Below are 10,901 nucleotides of genomic sequence, written 5' to 3'. Positions count from 1 at the left end.
GGCTTTGTCAGGGGGCAATATAATAGTGATATGATCTGCCTGCTAGGTGAATATAACAGGAGAATCACACATAATCGGGACTCACTGGAGACATGGAAAGTGCTACACAATGTACCTAACTAGATGAGAGTATGGTTGACTATAAAACATAATCAAATACTGCTCAATGGCGTCCATCGACTAATAATCATAACACCACATTTAGTGTATGCGAGCACAAGCCATCTCACATTGTGCAAGCTCCAGCATAGATTCACTGCCAGGAGTACACTTTTTTCTCTAGAGCAGAGGTGTCAAACTGCATTCCTCGAGGGCCTCAAACCATGCGTGTTTTCAAGATTTCCTTCTAAGGTGCTGGAATCATTCTGTGCAGGTGATTAAATGATCACCTGTGCAATACAAGGAAATCCTGAAAACATGACCTGTTTGCAGCCCTTGAGGAATGCAGTTTGACACCCCTGCTCTAGAGATTGTTATAAAGATATTCTATTATTATTAGGATGTGATGTCCTCTGTTTAGACAGTGGATATAAAAAGTCTATGCACCCCTGTTAATATGCCAGGTTTTTGTTCATGTAAGAAATCGCACCAAGATGACTAAGTTCAGAACTTTTTCTACCTTTAATGTCACCGATAATCTGTACAAATCTGTACGTCCAAGGTCAGAACCCCCTTCTTTGATGCGGGCTCCGGCGGTGAGCCCGCATCAAAGCCGGGGCATGTCAGCTGTTTTGTACAGCTGACATGTGCCCACAATAGCGGCGGGTGGAATCGCGATTCACCCGCCGCTATTAACTAGTTAAATGCCGCTGTCAAACAACTAGCATTTAACTACCGCTTCCAGCCATCAGGCCGGAAATGCGCGCATCGCTGACCCGTCACGTGACCGGGGGGTCAGCGATGCGTCGGCATGACAACCAGAGGTCTATTGAAGACCTCTATGGTTGTTGATGCCTGATTGCTGTGAGCGCCACCCTGTGGTCGACGCTCATGGCAATGCAGTAATTCTACTACATAGGTGCGATCTGAGCTTCGCTTCTATATAGCAGAGCCGATCGAGTTGTGCCAGCTTCTAGCCTCCCATGGAGGCTATTGAAGCATGGCAAAAAAAAAAAAAAAAATGTTTTTAAAAAAATATGAAAAAAATATAAAAGTTTAAATCACCCCTCTTTAGCCCCAGTCAAAATAAAACAATAAAAAAAATCAAATACACACATATTTGGTATCTCCGCATTCAGAAAAGCCCGATCTAAAAATATAAAAAAGGATCAACCTGATCGCTAAACAGCGTAGCGAGCAAAAAATTTGAAATACCAGAATCACGTTTGGTTTTTTTTTTTGTCGCCGCGACATTGCATTAAAATGCAATAACGGGCAATCAAAAGATCGGATCTGCACCAAAATGGTATCACTAAAAATGTCAGCACGGCCCGCAAAAAATAAGCCCTCACCCGACCCCAGATCACAAAAAATGGAGACGCTACGGGTATCGGAAAATTGCACAATTTTTTTTATTTTTTTTTTTTATCAAAGTTTGGAATTTTTTTAACCACTTAGATAAAAAAGAACCTAGACATGTTAGGTGTCTATGAACTTGTAATGACCTGGAGAATCTTAGTGACAGGTCAGTTTTAGCATTTAGTGAACCCAGCAAAAAAGCCAAACAAAAAACCACTGTGGGATTGCACTTTTTTTTGCAGTTTCACCGCACTTGGAATTTTTTTTCCTGTTTTCTAGTACTTGACATGCTAAAACCAATGGTGTTTTTCAAAAGTACAACTTGTCTCGCAAAAAATAAGCCCTCACATGGCCATATTGACGGAAAAATAAAAAAGTTATGGCTCTGGAAAGGAGGGGAGCGAAAAACGAAAAAACAAAAATACCCTTAAGAACAAACTGAAATCATTTACAGGGGAAAATAAAAATAACAAAATAAAACAATGTGTGTGCAAATGTATGAACACCCTCTTATAATTAGGGATGTGGTTGCGTTTAGAATTAGCCAGTACATATATACTTATATAGAAGTCAGTAGACAGCTGCCATCATTTACAGTGAATCTGACTACCCCCGTATAAAGTTTAGCTGTTCTACAAGGGTTTTCCTGACCTTTTCTTAGTTGCATTTTATAGGTGGTGTTCCCGAGATCTCAATCTGCGCATGCACCACCTATGGCGGCCATTTTCCCGAAGCCCACTGCAGGTAAATCAATGGGAAAGTGCAGGGAATCCGCTCAAAACTGACATTTTCTGACAGCCCAGGGTCCGCAGCGCCGGGACAGCCGCTGCTTCCAGCCTGGGGCCCGCAGCATCGCCCTATTCCTACTGCCGCCGGCCTTCCACATCCGCCTCTCCCGGTAAGCTACACTCTGATTATAAGACGACCCACATTTTCCTCCCAAATTTTTGGAGAAAAAATTGTGTCTTATAATCTGAAAACTATGATAATTCAGGAGAAGGGTAAAAAGTTCCAAGGCAAGGTGAAAATTGGTCTGAGAAGTTACCAAGAGGCCTATTGGTGATATTAAAGGCAGGAAAAGTTCTGAAATGATTCGTCCTGGTATGATTTTTTTTTTACATGACAATACCTGCATTTTATCTGGGGTGTGTAGACTTTTTATATGCACTGTATATACTCTTTTTCATTCTTTTTGTTTGACACTGAAGCTATACATATTTGACTGTCATTCTGATTTCTATTTAGGTTGTGCCCACCCTCCCTTAATATTTCCGATCATGTATGTGAATTATAATTTGCGACTTTTCATGAGAAACATGAACAAATCGCTCCGTGGCGTTCATTGAATACACCAGTATATGTTTCTAGATTGTCTTCTTTTTAGAAAGGGTAGTTACTCCATCAGAATCCTCAAGCGACCTAGTTTGCATTTTTCTACCAGAAATGTAATCTCTTTATATAACCTGATGATAAATGCGCTTTACATATTGTTTGGCTTCTTTTAAAATGTACTATATATTGTTTGGCTATGTACTATATATTGTTGAGTTACGTGACAGGCAAGCAGTGAAGCTTCATTGGGTCAGTCACTTGCACAGTTCCAATGGTGAGGGAGAAGTGATCTCATATTTACGTATATCATGATTTTGCATTTACATTACATCTTATTAAAAATCCTTTCTGTTCTCCAGAATGGAATGGATTACAGTGTACTTCTCATTCCTTATGTCGTCATTTTTCTAGGAAAAGAGCATGCGCTTGCCAGCTGTTTGCTGTACAGCTTGCAATCGCTCCTTAGAACCTGGCTGGATCACTAGATCCGGCCAGCTTTGGTGTCTCTGCGCTTCTCTTATGCTGCAGAGGTAAAATTTGCCTGTACCAGCAGCACTGGAGGGCGTGCAGTTCGGGTCAGCTTCTCAGCCATGTCACCGATCAACACTGTCAGTTTTCAGGAGTGCACTGTCACTTGACAGGCAGTAAGCTGGGAGCAGTGCACTCCCAAAGATAGGAATATGACACAAACCCTTTAAGGTTTTAACTCATTAATTAGTAAGGGGCTGTAGGTCTCTTTATATGGTGCTATTCAAAGATTTAGATCTCCAAGTCATGGGAACGTCATATGAATGTTAGCCAATAAACATATTGGAGGATTGCAGTAATTTGGGCTCACCAGACATTGTTTTAAAATCTTAACTATTCTGTGAGCAATTGTTGTAAAATCTGTTTTTTTTTCTTCGGCCCATCCATACTCGTTTATATAAAGTATAGATGACCTGGAATTTACATGTGGTGGAGTTGGCAACTTCCACGTGTTTGAGTTGCAATGGGTCTTCCATCGATCGCCTCCTGAAAACATGTAGATGGATGGCACAATCACTTCTCATGATAAATTCTGCCTTGTAGTGACCCGTGATTGATGAGAAATTGTTACCTGGAGATTGTAGTTCTAGATTTTAACCAGACAGCGAGGAAAACCCGTACAATGGAACCCTGTGCAGCCTGTGTGGGCCAATATCAGCCTGATATGTCAAAAAGTTTTGTAAAAACTTGCGGTTTGCCATCTGCCTTGAAATAAAGTCTACAGATTAGTTGTGAGATTTGGTTTCTTCTTTAAAAAAATATTCTTGAATATGAATTAAATGTTTATTCTCTGCGTTACATTTTGTTTTCTAGAGAAGTTACTTTACGCATTCTGTTCTAACCAGCGCCAATGCAGTTCTGGTACTGAATATCCAGTATTCATATCCAATATTGAGCAGATCCCAAAGGATCCATGATTAGGATTCCAGACCGAGCAATGTGCTGCCGATAAAGATTTTTATGGTGCTGTTTCCATAAGAAAGAAGCAATGTTTGTTTAATATTATACAACTTTTTTATTTATGTTTTTTGCTCAAAAAACATAATTTTTTTATTTGATGCCGCTCTCAAAACTTTAAAAAAGTTTGTCGGAGAGTGAACGTGGTTAGCTGTGCAAATCGAAGGTTTAAGGAAGAAGTATGAACTGCAACTAAAAAGTTGTAAAATAGTCCAGTAGCGGGATAGTGTAGAAATTGGAGAAAAGGCTATATAGAAAAGTGTTAGATTTAAAGTAACACTCCAGCGTTTTTTTTTTTTTTATTGTGGCGCTGGAGTGGTGACACTAATCTATGTTCCCTGCCCCTAGTGTTACACTTACCAGCCACCGTTGTCATCTGCTATCGGTGCCGCTCCGGTCGGGCTCCTGCAGATTGTAGCCTGCCGTATCGTTCTTGTGTTTGCCGGAAATCACAACTGAACGTTGATCTACGAGGGTCTCATAGACTTACACGGGGAGCTTGTGACCATTACCTCTGACTTCTGGTCAGTCTATTGTTTTTTTTTCCCCCCATTTTTACCGGTGGAGTGGTGCATCTAAAGCAAGTTCCGTGACCTTAGTCCTAAACTTACCACTTGGTATCTTTCGCTGTTCTTGGCGCCGCTCGGGTCCTGATCTGCCAACAGCTGAAGATGTCAAGTGGTAAGTTTAGGACTAGGGTCAGGGATCTTACTTTAGATGCACCATTCCACCGGTAAAAATGGGAAAAAAAAAAAAGCAATGGACTGGAGTGGTGCTTTAATAATTAGCTTTCTTTTTATAAAATTGGATCAAATTAAAAGCAACTCCAGGAAAACTGACTTCAAGAATCAAATCCCCACCACCAGACCGGCCATCTGGCTTCTTTTTTTTTTCCATTCCACCGTGGCGGTGAAACACTGGAGGGAAACTGTTCTGAGCCCGGATTCCCACTGGTTTTTTATTAGACTGTAAATGTTGCATTTTTCGATCCATCTTGACAAATTTTGCATTAGAAACTGGTGAAAAAGCCTAATGAGAACTAGGGCAGTTTTGACATTAGTTGTTAGTGGAGACGCAAGAATGCCGATATGGACAGCCAAAATATATGGAAACATCCTGAAAATCCAGGTGGCATCTATGGCAGTCATAGGAGATCTAGGTCTGAAAACCGATCTGTCATCGACGATCACGTGATCAGGGGCAGTAATGCGAGAAATAGCACTGCACGCCGTGGACACTCGATTAGCATTTGACCATGCTCCGATGACATCTTGTCCGAGCACGTTCGCTCATCATTAATATCTATGAAATTAATTATAATAGCTGGAATTTTGGCATAACGGTATTAACACTAACCACATACGATCACATCTAAACTATCGATATGCCCTATAAGAAATGCTCTGATGTTGGCAGGTACTGTGTTAGTGCGCCATATTGGATTAGCGCTGATGCGCCATTATTATAATACTTCTAGTTTGCATTTTGCGTGTACATAATCATTTCACTCCCCTATGAGTTGAAGATGCAAATAAGGTCGCTGACCACAAGAGGGCAACCTAAACTAATAAAGTTCTGTACAATAAAGTTCTTCGTAGCTCCGTTTTTATAGTTGTGTTTGGAACGATTGATGAGTGATTCAGAACGAACATTATTTACTACTATAAGTGGTAGGTGGTAAAAAAAAAAAAGTTGCCTAATACCTCTATGAAAGATTAATGATGTAGATAAAAATGCAGGAGAGCCTGTGTTGAACATATGACTAATTATTTTGATAAAAATTTCAGAATTGGTCAGAATGTAAAAATAATAAAAAATATCATAAAAATAATCACCATCCAGCATGTAGAAAAGTAAACCCTTTTATGGCTTATGATGTAGAATTGTAGTTCTAATGATGACTCATGGACGCAAAATAGACCTGTTTCTACATAGAGATTAGAAGGATTCAGTCAGTTTTTAATCATGTGATGTCATAGACCTAATGGAAAAGAGAAGAATTAACTGGGTAGAAAGGCAAAATGAGCAATTGTAAGTGCACAGCGCTATATAATATGATGACTGCAATATGTTAAGAGGATAAAAACTTTGATGGGAGGAGGGATTCTTTAAAGATAAACCCCAATGGGGAACACAGTGTATCCTGCCTCCCACCACAAACAAAGCATAATAAAAATAAATTGACTACCATTTTTCCAGCTCTTCTTCCCAGGTGCTTTCTTCTTTTCCCTGGCAGCAGAGCTGCTGGTGGTGCAGCTCTGTCACCAGGTTTTTGCTACCTCATCAGAGAGCTACATGATGTAGGCAAAGAGAATGAATCCAGCGCTGTGTGGGTGCAGCGGTTGTGACAAAGCTTAGAAAGCTGATCCCACTCACACCACAGCTAACCCTGCCCACACCAGGCTCTGTATGTATATTGTCTATAGACCGTGAGCTGCTTATCACAGGAGGGGGCAGAGTCAGCCTAGCAAGCACATGCCAGACGATGATAATCACCAGTTGATAAAACCTTATTTGTATCACAGCCTGATAAGTGACACACAAAGTTGAAATCTTTTTTTTTTTTTTTTTAACCCCTACCTTAGGGTACCGTTACACTAAACGACTTACCAACGATCACGACCAGCGATACGACCTGGCCGTGATCGTTGGTAAGTCGTTGTGTGGTCGCTGGGGAGCTGTCACACAGACAGCTCTCTCCAGCGACCAACGATCAGGGGAACGACTTCGGCATCGTTGAAACTGTCTTCAACGATGCCGAAGTCCCCCTGCAGCACCCGGGTAACCAGGGTAAACATCGGGTTACTAAGTGCAGGGCTGCGCTTAGTAACCCGATATTTACCCTGGTTACCATTGTAAAAGTAAAAGTAAAAAAAAACACTACATACTCACCTTCTGATGTCTGTCACGTCCCCCGCCGTCAGCTTCCCGCACTGACTGTGTCAGCGCCGGCCGTAAAGCAGAGCACAGCGGTGACGTCACCGCTATGCTCTTCTTTACGGCCGGCACTGACAGTGTAAGTATTTGGCTTACAAATACTGAGGTAAAATACTGACCAAATACTGAACGTATGAACGTGGCCTTAAGTGTATCTACACAAAACATGTAGAAAAGTTTGGTCTGGCTATGCTCATTGCCCATAGCAGGTTAAAACTGCTTATGGTGCACATACCAGTCTAAAATCTGACCCAATGCCCATGCTTTCTAACTTTTCCTCCACTCTTTTTGAGCCTCTTCAGCATTCTGCCAGCACTATAGGTGCAAGAACTTCCTTTTACGTGCTAATTTTTCCTTCAATAATTCCCATAGAGGCTGGTAATTATGAGATTAATAAGGGTATGCTATCAATCTAGGTTCTTAAGTAAAATTGAAGGAGTTGTCCAGCATTTTCCTGGTACAAGGACACTCCTGTTGATGGGTTATCTCGGGCATTACAGCTATTTCTCTCTAAATGACATGAGGAGGACTCTAAAACTGGACACCACCTATGAACAGAAGCACCACGCTTTCTGGAATGATGGCTGATCTTCGCAACCCTTGGTTTATACGCTCTGATTTCAATCAATCAATGAAATGAAAACAATCAACTTCCCATCATAATAAATTCAACCTTAGTAACAAACATCATGGGCGATACTGTAATCTCTTGGGAAAAAAATCTGCATAAAAGAAACCTCAAATAAACCTCCTGAAACCATGGGAAGACCATGACGATATACCTTTTAACAAGGAAACTAAAATAAATCAATGAGTTTACTTAGAACTTGGAAGACAAAGTAAATGAAACGTGCAAGAAACCAAAACAACAGCAGCGCCTTCCAATCCATCTCAATCGCCATGGTCTTTATACTGAGGGCGCTGATCAATAAACCGTTTTACAACTTCATTTCCAATTAGTCTTCATCAGGAGGCTGTCTGTTTAGAAGACTGGATGTTTGGGTTGCTGCATTTAGGGTAAGATTTACTGCAGGTTTTTTTTAAGTAAGTGAATAAAGGAAACAAAGAGACATCCTCCACCAGATGGCATTCTTCCAAGACATCTCAGCCTTGTCAAGATGAACTCGAAAGCAGTCGGCTTCCCTCCAGCCCTTACCCTGATGTGACTCCGACAATAATTACCTTGTGTTTATTTTTCTATTGAACTCTAGAAGAAAAAAAAAAAAAGCAAGTGCAGCCTTTTGTGCGATTATTACCCTTGGGAGGAGAACTGATCGGAGTCCCTAAATTGCCAAGTCATCTTGGATTTAAAGGGAAAGAGCCTATTATTACGATACACCAGGTGAAACATGTGGCTATTGAGTGACCTTCCAGAGGGAGAGTCAATTTCTCCGGGTGTCACTCTCCTACTCTGTGATGGGCCAGAGATGAAATGTCACACAAGTGTCGGATATATATTTAAATGCCATCGGTGCCGCAGCTGTAGAAAATGAAATTACACATTAAAGGTCATGAGATAATAATTCCTTGGTGGCTTGAGGACAACTCCTTAAAGGTTCTTCAGAAGTATTGTTACTATGTCTTCAAGAGTTAACTCCTTACCTACCGTCAGTTCATAAGAAGCATTGCTACTATTTCTTTGTGTTAATTCCTTACCTTATGTAGTATTATTGTTACCCATATCAGAGTAATTGGTGTCAATTGGGACATTTCTCTGTCTCGTGTTTTTCTCAAACACAATCATTTATATGATTCAGACTTGTTTCATTGTTTTGACCTGTTGTATCAGATGAATACTGTGACTGAGAACTATCAGGATCTACTGATGACTACTTGGATGTTCTGTGACTGAGGACTACCCGGATCGAACATGACATTTGACTGCTTCGATGCACTAACAATGATGACCGGCTCTATATACCGCAGCAGCGGACACCCTTGCTTTACTTGCTTTTAGCTATTTAGGATGTCCGAGATCATTGGTCCGATCTCAGATCACAATGCGCGGACTATCTACGCATCTCCCAACCCCGATTGTGACAGCGCCATATATTTCTATGATGCTTAAAAGAAGTCTGAGGGCACCACAAAATACTAGGGATCACTAGCCCCACACTTAAAACATGACTACGTTAATACTCAAGAAAAAAAGGAAGTGTGGTCAAAAAATGGCCAAGATCACCATGAATGAATATCAAATATTAGAAACAATACATTTTATTAAAGCATGATTACAAAAAGTACAAACCACATGTTGAAAACCATTGAAGGCATAAACCATAACACCTGAAGGACCGGTTAGGTACCTTCCAGCTATCTCCACTGTGTGCACCAGACTTATCAAAAATAACGCAACACTGAACAAATGAAGATCAACCAATAGTCTAAATCAAGTAAATTACCCCGGTTTTAGCCACTGGACTTGAATATTTTGTCTGTTTTTTGGGGCAATTTACTTCATTTAGACTATTGGATGATCTTCATTTGTTCAATGTTGTGTTATTTTTGATACGTCTGGTGCACACAGTGGAGATAGCTGTAAGGTACCTAACCGGTCCTTCAGGTGGAATCGGTCTGAGCTGCATCAGCGGTTTTGATCAGAGTTTATTTAGAATTTGATCAATTTTTCTCTGATGAGAAAAAAAATATTTTTTCCACGTTCTCCTATCTATGGCACCTGAGTGCTGTCTGATATTTTCACAGACCCGTCTTTCATTGCCAAGATTGATCCAGCACTCGGATAAACAACGGATATGTCTCCTCAATTTTGCACGGACCACGTGGACTGCAATAACACATGGACATGTGAGCAAACCCCTATCATAGTGCTATCGTAAGAAAAACATGGATAGCACTTGCACGCAAAAAACTGACGGGTGAATAAGCCCTACTTTTGGTACTGAAAAGTCTGTGGATCCTGGCAGATGTCTGTGCAAATTGAGAATCCTCAACACATCAACGGGGAACTGATTTTTGGAATATGTTCATACTTTGTAGAATTTAAATTGAATATATGATCATCCTTCACACAATATATAAACATTAATGAGTCTTAATTATGTAAATAATAAAAAAATACAATTCTAATTAAATAATGAATGTCTAATCTGGTGAGGCACAGGTGGCGGCTATCTACATTCACTTGTATAGAAATGACAGAAATAACTTATGGCCGGGATCACACACACGTGAGATACGGCCGAGTCTCGCAGGTGAAAACCCAGCTCTGGTGCCGGCACTCCGGAGCGGAGCGTGCAATCGCACAGCAATACATGGAGGAGCTGCACGCTCTTCTCCAGAGTGCTGGCGCCAGAGCTGGGTTTTTACCTGCGAGACTTGGCCGTATCTCGCGTATGTGTGATCTCGGCCTATCAATAAAAATCTGTGCGTCACATAACCAAGCCTCACACCCAAAAATTTCATTGCAATTCATGGTATAACCATGTGTGGTTCTCAGACACACGGCACAAAGTGTTACAAGTAAAGGCAAAGGAAACAGGTTTCTCCAAGATTCTTCCAATCTGTGCACCTGATTCTAATTTCAAGTCTTCGGGTCTAATTTCTCTGCTTTGTCCAGTGCCGACTTGTTAGGATGCAGTTAGACGTTTGCATAAATTGGAGCAAGAGCGGAATGCCTTGCATGGACTGGCCGGTGGCTCTACTGGCCCAAATATGAAAGCTTCATATAT

The sequence above is a fragment of the Ranitomeya variabilis genome, chromosome 4 (genome assembly GCF_051348905.1).
Source record: "Ranitomeya variabilis isolate aRanVar5 chromosome 4, aRanVar5.hap1, whole genome shotgun sequence".
Classification (NCBI taxonomy): Eukaryota; Metazoa; Chordata; class Amphibia; order Anura; family Dendrobatidae; genus Ranitomeya; species Ranitomeya variabilis.
Note: the sequence above shows the minus strand (reverse complement) of the source record.